The sequence below is a fragment of the Corvus hawaiiensis genome, chromosome 4, assembly GCF_020740725.1.
Source record: "Corvus hawaiiensis isolate bCorHaw1 chromosome 4, bCorHaw1.pri.cur, whole genome shotgun sequence".
NCBI lineage: Eukaryota > Metazoa > Chordata > Aves > Passeriformes > Corvidae > Corvus > Corvus hawaiiensis.
This window is the reverse complement of record NC_063216.1, coordinates 39,459,899-39,477,991: the sequence shown is the minus strand read 5'-3', so window position 1 is coordinate 39,477,991 and position 18,093 is coordinate 39,459,899.

The following is an 18,093-nucleotide window of genomic DNA, read 5'->3' as shown; positions in this document are numbered from 1 at the left end:
AGAACATGTACATTCAGTCAGAGAGACTGTGAATAAATGAGAAGGCATGGCCTGGAAGAAAGGATATGTCTGAAGAACCGGAACAATTTATAATTCCATGCAGTATATCCAGAAATATAAGCATTTTTGTGCAAGATATTATTAAAGATAGGGCACTTGTTGCAAAAACAAAGATTATTTTGCAGTTTGCATTCTTCTATAATTTCTCTCTCTGCCATTAACTTCCTCTGCCGCCTTTGGAAATCATTGACGCTCAGATCATCAGATACATTTTGAGACCCATACATTTTGGTAAATCACTGATGCTTACATTTCTTTCGAATCTCAGCATTATGAGGACACACAATTCTCTACCTAGTACAAAGAATTCATGATAGTATTTGATATAATTCTCTGGATTAGCTCCAGGGTCACAGATACAAATGGAAGATACACGAGTTTCTCCATGGAAAGCCTTGGGTCAGGCAAATATGGAAAGAAGCCTTTCATAAAATAGTTCATTTAGAGGACTTCGTAAGAGAAGGATTAACAACCACTGAGTAGCTCTCAAATACACTGAGTAAGCTTAAGAACTCTTAGAGAAAAGTAGTAGGGCACTATGTGCATTAAATTGAATGAGGGAAGTGTGAGCATAGAGGACACCACAGTTTGAAAGTTCTAGGAAGGAAGAACCTGGGGGTAATCACTGGAGCAGGAGGTCTGAAGCTCTGGGAGAGGTAGAGGCCCCTGAGACAGGAAGTACTAGAAGCTACTACAGGCCCTGCATGGGATCTGTGGGTGAAGGTATGGATATAATCCTCCTGTCAACCTTGCAAATTCTTTCCACACTTTACCCTCCCTTTTGTTTCTTAAGATGAGCTCATTGACTCAGACATCGGTCTGTGCTCTTGGATCTCCATGGCTTCCAGACCTGCTGGTGCAGGCCAGCTGGCTCAGAGTGTGTGTGCAATGAGCCCATTACGTTCTACATCTACCTGCACAGAAACATCCCCTTAAATTGAAACCAACACAGAATATCTGTGCTGTTCATTTCCTCTAAGTTCTTTCTTTTACTACGATGTGTTAATTTCACAGAGGACCAAGTCATGTAATGTGCAGAAATTTGCTCTCTTCCCAAAACATCCAGGTGATCCTCAAGAAGCCAGTGATTATACTTTGGTATCAATGTTAAAATTTTTACAACTCCTGCTGATATCCATTTTCCTGTGGTGTTGTGTTTCCTGCTGCTACTTTGATTAAGCACTAGTTTTAAATAAAACTGGCATTTCTAAAAGAATTGACAGTGAAGAACAATATTTTACCACTACAAAGTAGTGATAGCAACACACACAAAAAATAGTGTTTGAAAGTACATGAAACTATACAAAAGTGTTCATAAATAGTTTTGAATATATGTAAGGACCTAATTTCTTTCAAAGACCAGAGTGTTTCTTACTAATTCAGGGGTTTTTTTCCATTCAGAGGAACCTATATGAATTTAATGACTAAACAAAGGAATCTAATAGATTAAAAAGTCCATAAAGCTCTGTGAGTCTCATTCAGTCTCCATAAAGCCAGATAATTTCCACTTGCTTTAGAAGATAATGGATCAAATTCCTGCTAAACATGACAACAACATCTGTCACCATGTGCGTGTGCATTCAATATTGTTGTCTTGTTTAGGTTGTTCATTATTTCTTATCAGCTTATCATCCTGTATAAATTAGGGTGTGTTAAACATAGCTCCTTTTTAGTGGTTCTAGATGCCTAATAACTCTCAACATCTGCATTTGGGGAGAAGTTTGTCACAGAGTGTATTTTAGATTTTAAGCTGGATAAATGAATGCTTTAGAGTACCTTTAGTCTGAAGTCCTGTCTCACAATAGAGGTCAAAAGGCTTGTATAGGCTATGCTTTTAAATTAAAATAAAGAAGGTGTTCTAGTTTAATCTATCAGAGGTAACATGTATCTCACTAATATGCATCTGTCGAGAAGTTGTATATTTTGTAGTAATTAGAAGTAGACTGTTATCAGCTTAGTTTTCGAAGAAAAACACTGAGGTGCTGGAGCATGTTGAGAGAAGGGCAAAAATCTGGTGAAGGGTCTGGAGCTCAAATCCTGTGAGGAGCAGCTGAGGGAGCTGGGACGTTTGTACCAGGGAAAAGGAGGCTCAGGGGAGACCTTATCACTCTCTATAACTGCCTGAAAGGAGGGTGTAGCCAGGTATCTGCCTCTTCACCCAGGCAGCCCGTGACAGGATAAGAGGAAATGGCCTCAAGCTGACCAGGGGAGGCTCAGGTTGGATATTAAGAAAAATTACTGGAAGAGGGGTTGAGAATTGGAACAGGGTCTCTGGTGAAGTGGTAGAATCACCATCCCTGAAAATGTTCAAAGAAGGAGTAGATGTGGCTCTTTGTGGTACAATTTAATGTCCATGATGGTATTTGGTTGAAGGCTGGACTTGATAATCTTGGAGGTCTTTACCAACCTTGATGATTCTATGACTATATTCTGTAATAAGTATATTTTATTGACCTCACATTTTTCAACATAATAAGTACGATAAAAATGCGTGAAACAAGAAACCAATGTTATGTTTTTGCAAATTGTCACTGAAATCCATTATATTCCATTGTAATTTCTTATATTTATTGCAAAAGGATTTTGCTCTCTGCATAATTAGAGGAGGGAAATGTTAAAAATAATGTATTATGTATGTTTAATTGTATAAATGCACAAATTATTGCAACTATAACCTAATCGTGGTGTCAGATATATTTATGCATTTTGTGGCATGAAAAATCATTGAGTCAAGTCATTCATATTCATTGAGGACAAAAAACAAGGAAAGAAAAAGGCACTTTTCCCTGGTTTTCTTTTAAAGATATATTTTTCAAGACAAAGTTTAAAATTGCAGAGATGATTTGATCTGTGGCTGCCCGAAAGTGTTGTTTTAGATGAGTTTCTTGTTTTAGCATCTCTTTTTCTAATTTAAAATAACTTTTTTCCTTGTTTTCCCTTTTGCAGAGAGAGCTGGTCTAGCACAACCAAAGACCTTATATCATGCCGAACCAGCAATCCTACTGTGCGAATTTGGTAATTCTAAATTACCTGAAACATGCCTGAGAAACAAAATGTATTTGACTCTCAGCACTTGATTTATCTCTCCACAGGAGATCTTATGTTTTGTCTACGTTGCAACCAGAGGCTTGATTGCAGCAACTATAACTATACTTAAACTTGGTTGCATCCAGCTAGCTGCAGCAGTCATTGCACAAAACTCATACCTGTAGTTAAGTTTCTGAAAGTATGTTCTCGCAGGCCCACAAGGAAACCTGAGCTGATAGCTTTTGATTGTTTTACCCTGCTAAATTTAATCCATATTAGGTACATTTTTTTAGGCTGTACTCCTGCATCTCATGTGAAGGATTAGCATGATCCTAGATAGATAGATAGGTAGGTCACAAGAATACTGCCCTGAGGGTGATTTAAAAAATGCTTATTTTATAGCCATATTATTTCATGTTTATTGCAATCAGAATGGAAGTAGAATGGGTAAGGGAGGATTTTTTTCAATTTTTGAAAAAAGAGGCTCACGCTTTAAAAAATTGTGGTCTGTATCACTGCTATTATAATAATCATACTGTAGGAAGAGATGCTTCAGCAAAGGCATTTTTTTTCAAACCAGAAAAAGGATGTTGGGGGAGTTATCTTGAAGATTATTTGAGGAGGTGATGACTTTTTATTTTCCAGACAGGTTTTAGCATTACTCTGCGGTGTAACTGGCAAGAAGAATGACATGTAGTTATGGTTATGTATATGGTTATGTATATGGTTATTTTCTCTGCAGAAGACACTTATTAAGATGTTATTTTCATATACTGCATCAATGATACATTAATATATTATGATGTATGTTCTTAAAGCAATTACTTTTAGGACATTCAGTTTCTTCATCAGAAATAATTTAATTGTCCCTGTCAGGACCAAACCTAGATTCTTTTATTGTTTTTACCACTAATAATGTGGTTTTTTTTTTCTTTTTCAAAATTTAATAGGATTTAAATAGTAAAGTTTAATAGTAAACAGGGAGATTGGAATTGAAAGGTATTCTTTTTTAAAACCATGATTTTCAAAATGAACACTGGCATTCCCATAATCTTTAGCATTCCTTTCCAAGAATAGTATATTTGAAAGCACTGGATTTTTCATCTCAGTGATTAATCTAATAAGGAAAAGTCTTCAAAATACTTCTCAACTTTCTCCCATTAATATGTCAGTAAGGTTTTTCCCTTAATTATTTTTAAATATATTTATGAATTAATTTTTTTGCATTCAAATAATGTTCTTTTATAATAGCCATTTGAGACTCTTTCTACTCCTGGTACCTCCACTTGTCTTCTCTAAGAGAATCCTTTGGAGTCTTCTGTTACTTAAACTACAATTAATTATTACAGCAACACATCAATCTGCAATTCAATTCTATCAATATAATCTAGAGAAAATTATCAATAGCTGTATAGAGAAATGTTAGTTAATTCTTAGTTCTCCTTCTATTAATAACTTTATTTTTGTGTAAAATAAAATCTCTACAGCAGGTCAATTTTTGTATTTCCACTTGTTCAAGTATTGTAAGAAGTGACATCATGGTTTCACTACACAGTCAGAGTTTTAGAAGTATAAATTTATTTAAAAGATTCTCATATATATAGGTTGAGGCATTAGTTTTACATACCAGAATTAATATGGTTATAAAATATTGGTTAAAATAGTTATTTTTTAATATGGTTATTATAAAATATTGGATAAAAGTATTTGAGCAATAGTTATTAGTCTAGGACAAGTACAGTGCTTTTGAGAGAAGCAGTGGTAACTTAGATAAGAAAACTGAATTTTCTGTTGGCAGGAAGTTCTGTGGAAAAATTCTCAACCACTTCCTGATGTGAGCCTTTTCATAACTGTTACCATCAATTCAGTTTATGTGGGTACTGAACGATTTGCTGTAGTCACATGCACATAACTGCCTAGGCACCAGTTCAGCTGCTGTCCCTGCCTCCTGGTGAGGTGCCACATAGCACTCAACCACCTGCCCACAACAGCTCCATGTTAAAGAACCCCTGGCTCCCCAGGGAATATGACTTTCTGACCATCTTCTTTCCAAATGTCTTTCCAGCTGCCTCATGACCTCCCTTCCCTCCCAAGCTATTGCTGTCATTAGAGAAGGACCCGGAACATCAAATCACCGTTAGCAGATTTATGCCCTCTGCAAATCTGTTATTGCTCAGCCATTTCATCACACGGCAGGCTGGCGTGGAGGGTGTGCAGCACCACACAGCCACTGCTGTCAGCACATTTAGAGAGCCTGTCTCAGGACCCAGAGATTTCATGTAGATTGGGAAACAGATTTTACCAGGCTACTTGATCTGCTTGGTAGACAAAATAAAAATGTGTCAGACGAAAAGACATATTTTGCTACAGCCAAGCAGGATCCAAACTCTACTCTTCACTCAAATGCTTCACATTTGTAAATATGAAATTCAGAGATACTCACAAAACTTCTAGCAGAAAGACAAAGACATACATAAGTTGAAAACAGGCATATTGTTTTCTTCCCATGTATGTCAAGAATTAGGACTTGGATGCTTCTGTGCAAAGGAATCAGAGGAATTTTGAAAAATAAGAATTTTTAAAAGACAAAAGTTTTTAAAAGCTAGAAAATTTTTTAAAGATCTTCATCAACAACCCTAGTAAGACAGTACCCAACCATATGAATGAATGTAGCTAACACACTCTGAAGTGGGAACAACTATTAAAATTGATTTCTAAATTGTAGAAATTGCTTCTGAGGAGACTCCTTGGGGAAATTTATGCCCAGGCCTGTCCTAGAATAAAAAAATAGTTCTCTTCTTGCTTGCCCTTCTTGATATTACTAATGGTGACATTGTGAAATTAAGCCCATTTCACCCCCTTTCAGAAAAAAAAATCTTATTAAATGATCCAAATTCTTTTGCATCTTTTTTTGTGTGTACAAATTCTCACATTTATTCAAAATCAGTGCTCTTTACAATAAAACTTTGCTGTGATAGTCAGTTTATTATTTGCTGTTGAAATCTAGCAAATAATTTCACTAGCACTTGAGATTACTGGCATGATCTGTGAATTCCAGGTAATAAACCACTCAGCATTTTGTTGCCCATGCCATTTGACAGAGACTCACAGAGAATATTTGATCCTGGTTCCAATAACGAAAACTGTCAACAGTGCATTTAGTTGTCAGTGAAAAGGGATTCACTATTTGGGAATGGAAGATACTTGTTAGAAGCAAAAAAAAATTTAAAAAATAGATATCACACAATAAGTAACATTTCTAGGCATTTGATTTTATTTTAACTCATGTTTTTCTGTTTAATTTAAGGAAAATATCCATTCATCTTGCAGATGATGTGCGGGAAACAAATAACCTGATTTCCTTTTCTGTTTACCCATAGAATCACTGTTCCTGTATTGTAATCATTCAGCAAAAGATTCATTCAGAGATTTCATGAATTAGATGAAATATTTTCATTTAATACACTCATCATAAGACATCAACAAGCAATAATAACACATAGCTCTTTTAATTTTTAAGGTAGTTTAAACACTGATTAATTAATTGGATAACTTCATTGGTGCTAGTAGCAGATGTTCACATATTCTCTAGCATGGAACACTGCCTTCAATGCAATTCCAACTGAATATGCAGCATTTTCTCTCATGCAATATTGCAAAAGAGCACAAAAAGTGCTACAAGCTGCTCCAAGGGCAAGACTGGATCATATCAAAGTCAACTGCAAGATCTGTTGAGTCAGGGCACCTCTTTGTTGTGTAGTTTTGTAAAATCTTATATATTGAAATACAGCGAGCATGTTAAGGCATTGATGTATGGCTGAGATCTGTGTACTGTGTGCTCTATGTACTACAGAAATAACAGAAGACGTGGAAGGGCACTATGACAGCAGCATGAATCATTCCAGAAATATGTTGTGAAAACCATTATCTAACAGAAATTTCTGCAAAAATGGTTTAAATGACATCACTAGCATTCCTAACATACAGACAATAAGCTGTGTTAAACCGAGGTCGTTTTTTGAGCAAGAATAATAAAATGGTAAGAGTTTTTATAGCCAGAGATGTACGAGAAACATTCCAGTCAGCTTTGTTTCCCCTCCTGATTACTGCCATCCTTCTAGCTGAACCAATGAAGGTCAGTTTTGAAATAGTGTGAAGTGATACTCAAACTCAGACTTTTGGATATACAGCAAAAACCTTCAGCCCCACTCTAACTGCACATTTTTACAGAAGTGTGTGTTTCTTGTTGCAATATGTTTGAACAAGCTGGGATGAAATGATTTTATTTTAAAATGTGCAGTTTTCTGACTGCTAAATTAACTTTGGAAGCTGTTTTCATTAGCCTGGTCTCAGGGAGCATTTGTTGATAAACTGAAGTACCTATATCTCCTATTCTTTTCTGAGGAATTCTCCACGGGAAGTATTGCCCGTCACTGGCATTTTATCGTTCCCCAATTTCTGCCTTTTTTAAACTTCAGTTATTTCCTCTGTGTACCCTTGAGAGCACAAAGTTGTGAAATTTTATAATGTGATTGTGTTTTACTCAGATTTTGATGGCGTGGTCTTGAAAATAACATAATGCAAGGGCGGAAGCCAGAATGCACAGGTGAGTGAAGACACTGCATCCAAATTGGTTTTTTCGTAGATTCAAGTATGCTTGACTATTATGACTATTTTCTGATACCATTTTCCAGTTTTGACCAAATTTTTCCGTTCAAAATATTTAAATATTTAAATCTTTATGAAAATAGATAGTTGTATAGAAGAAAGAAATCCTATTAGTGTTCCCATGGAGAAACATGCTAATATGATCTCTTCTTAGTGTAAATAAGGGAATCCAATAAAATATTTGTTTTGAAATAAGAACATATGAATATTACAATCTCTTTGGAAGTTTCCTGAAGATTATCTTTTCTTTGATTTTTATGACATCTGTGGACTTCAAATGAATTTTTGGTCATTATCTGAACAGAGCTACCAGCTGATTTTCTCATGAATTTCCAAGTGATTCAGGCAAATCTGGTAATTGAAGTGTTTATGAAATGAGATTGTTCAAATCACTTGCTTCCACACATCTTGTCTAAATCCAGTTACTTCCAATTCTGCAAAGCATCATTTTTAATTTTTTCATCTTTGGACTTTTCTAAACTAAAAAGTTGCACTGATATAATTTGAACTGTCTTTACTGTCTGTAAAGTTGAAGTAGTTATGTATAAGACTGCTTATTCAGAATATTATTTTATTTTTAAAAAGAAAAAAAATCAGAATAATTCTGTAAATCCTAACTGGATTTTATGCATCCCTTCCAATTCAACATATTCCACGATTCTGTGATTTCTCTCCTAACTACTATAAAACAACCATCATGGCTAGCTAACTTAATTGTTCTAGTCAAAAACTTCAGCCATAATTCATTTTTTTAACTACATCAACAAGATTTCACTGGTGAGATAATGAAATTTATTTCATTTTAAATATAATACATTCCATGATTACACACTGTATGTGATATGTCTGTTTCCCCTGGAGGGAAGATATATCGAATTTATTAGGTTCCTACAAGTTTCATGAAAACAGCTGTATAGGCAACAAATGCTGCTAGTGAGAAACAAGCTGAGCCTGACTCATTGCATATGTTTGGTTAAAATTTTTGCTTCCCCCCTTATTTCACATACATGCGGCATACTCTCCCACACATGCAGGGGGTTAATGATATATTTCCACTCCATTCAGTTGGTTTGTCCATTTTTAAATTTTTTCCCTCTTCCTTGTTTTGCTGTATACTCTACCTACAGTTTCATGGTTCATAATTTCCTGACTAAGTCTCATATACCTGGCCAACAGAAGGAAGCCACCCAACAGACATCCTTTCTGAGAACCACCATGATTTCTCAGCATCAGGTCCTCTTTCTCCCTGGGGGTGCACATTGAACAAAAGAATAATCATGTAAATTTACTTGTAAATTTACTTCTTTGTAATTAACTATTTTTATGATTTCTTTCTAGTTGTCAGTAGAAATGTAAATTACACGTGAGAATTTATAGCATGGGATTCCCGTGCCCTAGGGTAGGGCAAGCAGTTGCCTGTTTGTTAAGCCTTTATGTCCTTGACACATGATTCTTAAGCGTAATGAAATGCACATAATGACAACATTTCTATGAGTTATCTCAGTTTTATTTGTATTTGTTTGTCAATACAATGGCAATTTGCTGCATAGCACATACACTGCTGGCCAGCATTCAAGAAGTGTTTGGGCAATGCTGTCAGGCGCATAGTGTGATTCTTGGGGTGTCCTGCACAGGGCCAGGGGTTGGACTCAATAATCCTGATGGGTCCTTTCCAACTCACCTATTCTGTGCTTCTGTGATTTCTCACAGCAGCATGCTTTGGCTATCTCTTTTTTTTTTTTTTTTTTTTTTTTTTGCTGAGGCTATCGAAGTTTCTCTTTTACCTGTTTTTGAAAACTTCAGAAAAAATATTTCATTAAATTTTCTCTTACCTATTTTGTTCCATTCATCAAGCTTTTTTTGTCTTGCACCATGCTTCCAAAAACTGGTAAAATGCCTTCTGTGTGGAAATGGAAAAATATGTGACACAGCTTCTTACCATCCAAGTTTGACAAACAAAGTACTAGCAAAGTAGAAGAGTGCTATTCAATCGGAATTGTATATCCAGTATTCACAGGAAAAGTTAATTACATATCCCATAGGACTGCAAGAAAACCCAGTATAATTTTCCTCTAATTCTGGGGATAGGGAGGTAACTGATGATGGTGATGGTGACAGCTCTGCCTCCCCTGGAACACCTGCCTAGTGAATGAAATCCAGTCTTCTGTTCAGCCCCAACTACTCTTCTCCTTTCCAATGGATATCCCCCAAGACAATACCAGGTCAGAAGAGGTCAGAACATAGCTTATTCCAGAGATGGCTCCCAATAGGCAGCATTGACAAAACTTCACCAAGATGAACTCCTTCAACTCTATGTCATCTTCCAACATTACTCTCCCACCAGGTTTTGCAACCTCTAAATGCTCTTGTGCCTTCAGCATGGCAGAGGTGATAAATGCATTCAGTTTCATTATATGAAATAGCACCATTCTGATGGACTACAGCACAGACTTCACATTGTTGCACTCCAAAAAACCTGGAAAGGGTAAACAAAAAATGGTTATCTAGAGCTGGGAGAGGAAAGAGTGGGGTGGGAATTACCTTGAATTATGAAATGTGGACCACTCAAGTGCTCTCTGGCCTTAGTGTCAAAACCAGCCCCCAGGCCCCTCAGCACTACAGCATCATTTTTCTACGAATATGAAGACAGCTTCTCAGCTACCATCCTCCATCTCTTGTGCTACCCAGTCTACTTGTTTTCAGGCAGAACCTTGATTATCAATACCCTCCAGATCAACTGTTCTTAGCCAACAGATGTGTTCTTCCCTTTGGGAGGCTGTGATCGGTGATGGACAGACTAAACAGGAAGTTCATCATCATCATCATCATCATCACATCACATCAGATACAAGCACAAAGGAAAAGGTACTTAAAGGAAGAAAAGGTATTTAAAACAACAGACTGCCTAAACAGACTACAGCAGACTAAAATACACAGACTACAACAGACTAAAATACACAAATGCCAGTCACAACTGAACTTCACTGTTCAGTAAAGCCACCCAGCCTCTCTACTTACTTTATCAGTCCTTAGAGCAGTCCTTGCATTCCTTTTCCATTTTGAGTTTCATTGTTTACCAAATTTCTGTTTCTTAGCCTGCTTTTTGATTTGTTTTGTTTGTTTTGTTTTTTAGGGGGGGTGGTTGTTGTTTTATGGTTAGTTGGTGGTTTGGGGTTTTTTTGTTTGGTTTTTTATTGAGGACATTGAAAAAATGGTTTAATGAATTCAGGAGGCTGAACTAGCCTTTTCAGTGACTCATTTTCAAACTACCCTCAAGTGTTTGCTGTGGGATGCTATTCTGAGTCATTATGTTGCCTTCCCACTTGCTGACCAATAGCTATCCTGATTTAACTCTTAATGAAAAATGACATTCTCCTGAAAGAAGAGAATCCTGATGGAAACTAAGTCAGGCTGAAGAATTTCCATTATAGATATACTTTTATTCAGTATCCACCTATGGTCACTCAATCCAACTTTGTTTTTTTTGCTTGTTCTTTGCTTATAGCTCTTTTTTAATGACCTCATTATTTAAAAAAACCCACATTTAAAATAAGGTAGTCTGTTTTCAGTTCAATGACTATGGTAGAAAAATCTGTAGGCTATCATACCTACTACTATACATACTGCAGAATAGCCTAAAATTGGCTTTGTATTATCAGAAGCTACAGTTTCTCATATCAAAGTATTTTTGTCGTTATTGATAACCTCTTATAATGTTAGTGATATTCATATCTAATCCTGGGGGTCTATAAAATCACTATCCAGATAAGTCCCTTTTATATCTAACTCCAAAATAGGTTTGAATGAAAAGAATAATCTTTTCTATCTTTCTATCTCTTATTTCCTAAAGTGGATCAAATCCTTCTGTCTAATACTGTCTTTAGAGCTATCTTTTATATATACATGTATGTACAATTTACCAACACTGTCCATCCTTCAATAAAGGTGATCTAGATGGGGAGGTTACTTACCCTAAACTTCAGTGCTGGTGGATTTTTTCTGTGTAATTGAGTAAAGCTTTTAAGTGGGTTGCATAAAACAGAAAAGAAAATGAGTATTTCTTGCATTGTTATGAGTTGCTCATTTGAGCAGATGCAGAGCTCTGAATAATAGCAGTGTACTGATTATGTTTCTGTCTGCTAAGCACTTTCCTTCATTTATTAAAGTCTTGCCTGGTCAGATAAACTGGAATCAAAGCATTCTCTTAAGAGAAATTAAAAGACTAAAGCTCTCAATCAAGCTACCATGTGTTTTAAAGGAGTAAGTTCTCAATCAGCAGAAAGATAAATGGGGTTGTGTGGTTATTTGCTTCTATGATGTATCTGTGCCATTGCTTATTTGAATGTAGCTAGTATACAAAAAATGTCTTTGCATATCTCAATTTATTTCTCAAGTGTCTTTAAAACTTTGCATAGGTTAATCTCTTCAGTTCTGTTGTGCCCTACAAATTTATTTAGTACTGAATTTACACCAAAAGAAATCCTGAGGAAGAAAGAGGAAAAGCAGACATGCACAGAAGGCATGCTACAAAGTGTTTGCTCCTTTGCAGATTAGCTGGCAAAAATCTCTCAGAAATCTTGAGAGCCACAGCTTAAGGAATGACAGATGCTTGATTATTTCACACAAATTGGAAACATTCCTTTGAAAACAAAAACCATTTGGCCTTTTCAACCTATGCTGCTGGTTGGAGTTTTAGTTGTATTTTTGAGTCCATTTACACATGCGCAAGCATGCTCTTGTGGGGGCAGGTTTGAGTACTCTTCCTTTCCATGGAGCACATCACTGAGAGTAGCTCAGTTCGAGCATGATGCTAATAACACCAAGGTTGTGGGTTCAATCCCTGTATGGACCATTTACTGTAGAGCTGAACTTGCAGATCCTTGTGGGTCCTTTTCAAATAAGAATAATCTGTGGTCTGGTCATTTTGCCGACCTCAGACCAGGGCACACTGACAGACCAAATGTATTTGATATGTAATCAAATATATCTGCGACCATCTCTGGGGTCCTCAGCACAAGGACATAGACTTGTTGGAGGAGGGCCACCAAGAGTATTAGAGGAATGAAACTTCTCTCCTATGAGAAAAGCCTGAGAGAGTTGGGGTTGTCAGCTTGGAGAAGAGGATGCTCTGGGGTGACCTTATAGCACCTTCCAGTAGCTGGAGGGGTCTACAAGAAAGCCAGAGAGGGTTTTTTTCCAAGGGCAGGTAGTGATAAGACAAGGGAGGAATCATCTTAAGATGAAGGAGGGTAGATTTAGATTAGATATTAGGAAGAAATCCTTTCCTGTGAGGATGGTGAAACATTGGAACAGGTTCCCCAAAGAATCTGTGGATGCCCCATCCCTGGAAGTGTTCAAGGCCAGGTTGGACGGGACTTTGAGTAAGCTGGTCTAGTGGAAGGTGGTCCTGCCTGTGATGGGGGTTTAGAACTAGATGATCTTTAAGGTCCCTTCCAACGCAAATCATTCTATGATTCTATGATTCAATGATATAATACTTCCAGAATCACTACAGTGCTGGCAAAGTAAATTGATACCTTCAAAAGCATGTGTGGTTTGCTCAAAGGTATGCAGCTTCAAAGACAGAAACTTGTGTCTTGTCAAGTTCCTTGATTAGAGAAATCTGTTTAGTCTAGTTTCCTTTGTCTCTGTGGGAGGCAGTTTCAACTTCTATTTTGTTAATATTGTTCCCTAAATCACAGGGCAGATGCTGATCTCCCTGCAAGCCCATGAATTCCATTATAAACACAGAGCATTTAGTGCCATTTTTGGTATTCTTGAGCTTTGCCAATCCAGGCTATGGGAACCCTTTAGGTCGGGCATGGACGACAGCCCCAGGTGAGTGCTTCAGATACAGAGAGTCTCACTGGGCACAAGACACCTCAATTTAGCACCCCGTGTCTTGCCAGATTCTGTCATTGCTGGAGGTTGTCGGAGTGTTTTGTCTCTGGCCTATTTTTGAAAACATCTGTTATTTGTGTTTGTAATGTGTCGGTAGTGGAACACAACAACCATATTAATTTTACATATCAGGAACATTTGAAAAGTTAGATCCTGTAGAATTTTTTATTCTTTTTTTTTCTGCTGGATGACACTATTGATTGATCTCAGCTTCAGATACAGTGTCTATTTTAGTCTAAGTAAAATACTATCATAGTTATTATTTACTCTGAATGATAGATTTGGAAAAAATAGAGACTTTCACATCTGATCCTCAGAAAATAGAGGACATGACAAAAACAGGAGGAAAAGTAGATTCAAAGCCTCACTTAGTAATTCTTATAGTTTGCCATTTGTAAGATGATTCTCTCAGACAGGCACAGCTGGTAGAAACATAAAATACTCTAGAGCTACATCTTCAGCTGTTGTTTATGTGAATAACCTCAGTGCAACTGGAAGTCAGTAGTTGATCCTTTTACCAGCTAACTTTGCCTGACCAGAGATTAAACAAGAAGATTTTAAGTGACTTACCTCCATTTGGCTTGCTGCTCACTGCATATAACCAGAATGAAAAGCAAATGCTTAGGGAACTGGAATAGAGGTAGTGATGGATCAGCATATTCATTGCACATCCAAAGTTACCAATTTTAAATACTGCTCTCACTAAGAAGCCAAATGGAGGTAAGTCAATTTGAAATCTTGCATTTTTTGTAAAATCACAAGAAATTATGGTTGTGTCACTTGGAGCTACATTCCAAAAGGTGCATGAAGGTACAACTTAATTTGAAGCTGAGATTTGGCTACTTATGAGCTTCAAGTAGCTCAGTCTAGAAAAAGTGGATGAAAAGCCACACTTAGAAAAAGCACATCTGTTTCAGATAACATGTTTCCATAACCACCAATTCTTCACTTTTGAGTTCACTGACTTCAAAGTTCAGAATTTTTGAATAGGAAGCCTCACACTCTTCCTTTACCGATATCAAGGGTCTTTTTTAATAGCTGGTAGTTTTCAAGTAGTCTTTCCTGCTTGACATTCCCTTTGCAGAGTGATGGCTATCACTTTCTCCCTCTTGCTGGGAAGGCAAGAAAATTCTCTTTTCACAACCTCTGTCCTTAATAGTTTTAAACCACACAAAACAAAAAAAAAAAAAAAAAAAAGACAGGAAAATGTAAGAATTGCTCATAGACAGACAGAAAATGTATTTAAGCTCAATGTAAAGGCCCCCTGAATCGTACTGGATGTCTCAATTCCAAGTCCGTTTCCCTGATTAAAAGGCCACATTAATCTTTTGTCTCATATTAGCATATTGATTCCACAAAATCACTAGTAGGCTGGCTGCCCACTATCACCTAACCACTGTGATTTTATACACAGGTGAACCTGAAATCTCCTGGACTATTTTGAACCACTGAAATTGTAGGCATGTTTTTTTGAGCTTGCATTGAAAGTTTGAATTGTTGTTTGCTGAAATTTAAAACATCAGGTTATACTCATAGCTCTACTTTCTGAAGCTGAGTATCAATGTACACGTTCTCTCTGATGGTTCTGAAGATTTGAGAGAAATCATAAACGTAACCCTAGAGGTACAGAAAACAAGTGTCTTTATTTATTCGGATTAATGATCAAATGGTTAAAACTAATTTTAACTCTGAGATAATTAATTAAGCTTGCAAATGTGAATGAATACTACTTCCTTTCTAAGCAGTTGATAATTTTGCTTATCTATGCCAGAATATAATTTTCAGTTCTTTTTCCACAAATTTTAATGTAAATAAGACTTTCAGGTGGCAACAGTAGTGAACGTAACGGTCCATTTGAGTTTAAACATTCCACTGAGACCATTTCTAATATTTATTCTTTTCAAATGTGCTGTTTAGCTATCCTGAGAGGATTTGTATTTTCATGCCATGAACAGGAAAACTTTTCACCTAGGTTAAAAAAGAGCTTTTCCTCTCTGTATAGGAAAAGCTAAATGCATACACATAGATGTGTGTATCTATGTATACATATGGGCATGTATGTATGAAATTTCTGCACTTTTTTCTGTAAGTCCTGTCTCTAGTCACAGGCCTGACTTGCCAGAGGCTCGTCCCAAACAGGATCTAAACTGGCAGGTGAACACTGTTTGCTCAGGATATCAGTGACTGTGATGAGATCCTGGCCAAGGACTGCTGCACTCCCTTCTGCTCTGCACAGTGCTGGTGCCTTTCCCTGGAAAGCAAAGCAAGGAGCAGATCAGTGCAGTGCTGAGCTGCACCCAGCATGGTGTACAGGTACAGATAGGAAACACACCTCAGCTTCACAGTCAGAAGTGGGCTTGCATCCCACATTTTAAAGATGCACAAATAACAAGGAGAAGAAGATATTATGTGGATTAAAAGGACTGTCATTGAAGAATGCTTCTCACGTCTTCAAGGCATATCTTTCAAAGACTCTCTGCCTTGTACTATCCCAGGGAATTTGCTGGAATTTTGCTGCTGATTTCAGTGAAAGAAAAGTTATTCGAAAGATGATCCCTCATAAAATGTACTCATTACTATGTCCATGGGTATCTTAACTAGATTACTCCAATCTTTACACATCCTACATACTCTGTGTTTTCATGCTTTGCATTGTGGTTAAGGCAGCTACTGTTTTTCCTCAGGATTCCTGTTAATATTTCAACTGAACACTCAGTTCCAAAGGCAGGGGAGTTCTGGTTTTGTTAGAATATGGAAGTTAGACTCTTCTGTGCCTGAAAGACAATTAATGATATGAAACTTTACCGTTGCATAGTTTTATATTTAATTTCAAATTTAATGTATTTTATTGTGGATTTTTTTCATATTTTAGCTTATTTCAAGCAAGACAACTAAGCAACAAGAAAACAAGATTGTTATGTGAGCTCTCTGCTCTTCAGGGAGATTCATATTTTTCCTCTTCAAATATTCGTTGCTTACATAAGGCTATAAAGTATTTAGGACATGATGTAGGTGACCTATCTCCTACTATGAATTGGTATAGTACCTTAAAACTGTGTCTTCAAATATTCCACGATATATTGCCCTACTATATTGCTCATACTTGCCCTAATGCAAAATCACACTAACCAGTTCAGGACTGTCATGAATCAGACCACATTTATCTTCTTCCCTTTAGGTCGTGTATATGAATTACAAAACATATTATAATGTAAATATATTTAATTTCAGAAAATCTACTTTTGTTTCATATATGTATTTTAGGTGTTGATTTATTGCACTTAATTATTCTTGAGGCTTCAATCGATATTTTATTATCTGAAAAGAGGAAACAGTGCTACAGGACCATGAGCAATCTCATTCATGTCAGTGTATCTCTGAGTATTTCTTCAGTGAGACAACTGTTCTCAAAGCAGAAAACAGAGCCTCCCAGTAGACAAGGAGCTCTGCAGAACATATTTGTTGATTTGAGAATCTCAAACTGAAGTGTACCAGTTTGTTTAAAAATAGAAAGCAGAATTCTGATTATGCTAAAGAAGAATGTGCTCCGAAACTAATAATAAATGAAGTGATGTAGAGCAGTGATGTTTTTATAAATAATCTTCCATTGATATTTTCTTTGAATCATAGAATCACAGAATAACTTGGGCTGCAAGGGACGTACCACAGATATTCACACGCTATTAAATTTCTTCTTATATAGTTGAAGCCGCTGTGTCTTTTGAGGGCTTCATTAATTCTCAGATCATGAATTCTGCTTTAAACTCTCAAAAAAACCAACATACCACATAAAAGCAATGTATACAAGTACATATTGTGCTCCCTGTAAACATATGCATGACACTATTCAAAACCCAAAGTTGAGTTTACATAATCTCTATGAATAAGTAATGAGTAACCAAAGTCAGTACTAAGTGGTAAATTTTCTATATCCTCTCATGGCTGAACTGAACAGACACTTGAGGCAATTTACAGAAGCCTGTCTTCATTTTCTGAGCTCTCCTTCACTCATAATAACAATGAATTAAGACATGGAAAGCAAATAATAAATTACCTTCCTATATTAAAAATTATAACTCTTATGAACTGTCAGCTTGGCACCACTTTGAATCATTACGAAATTATGACCTTTTTATGGAATAGGTGGTCACTGCTAACTCTATGCAAAGACTTTCAGATAACATAGTCTGAGCCTTTCTGTAATTTAAAACTGAAAGAAGCACAGTAGTCTGTAATGCTGTGTGCCTGAGAGTGGTTATTATGTTTGGGAAGGTTTTAATGACACAGCCAACTCTGTCACTATTTTGCTTCAAGAGTGTTTTCTTTTACATAAGCTGTCCTCAAAGATTAGAATATAAACTTTTGTTTGTAACTAGAGATCATGGTGAAACTGCCAAGTAGAGAAGCTAAGCACAGGGATTTATTATTTCACTGAAA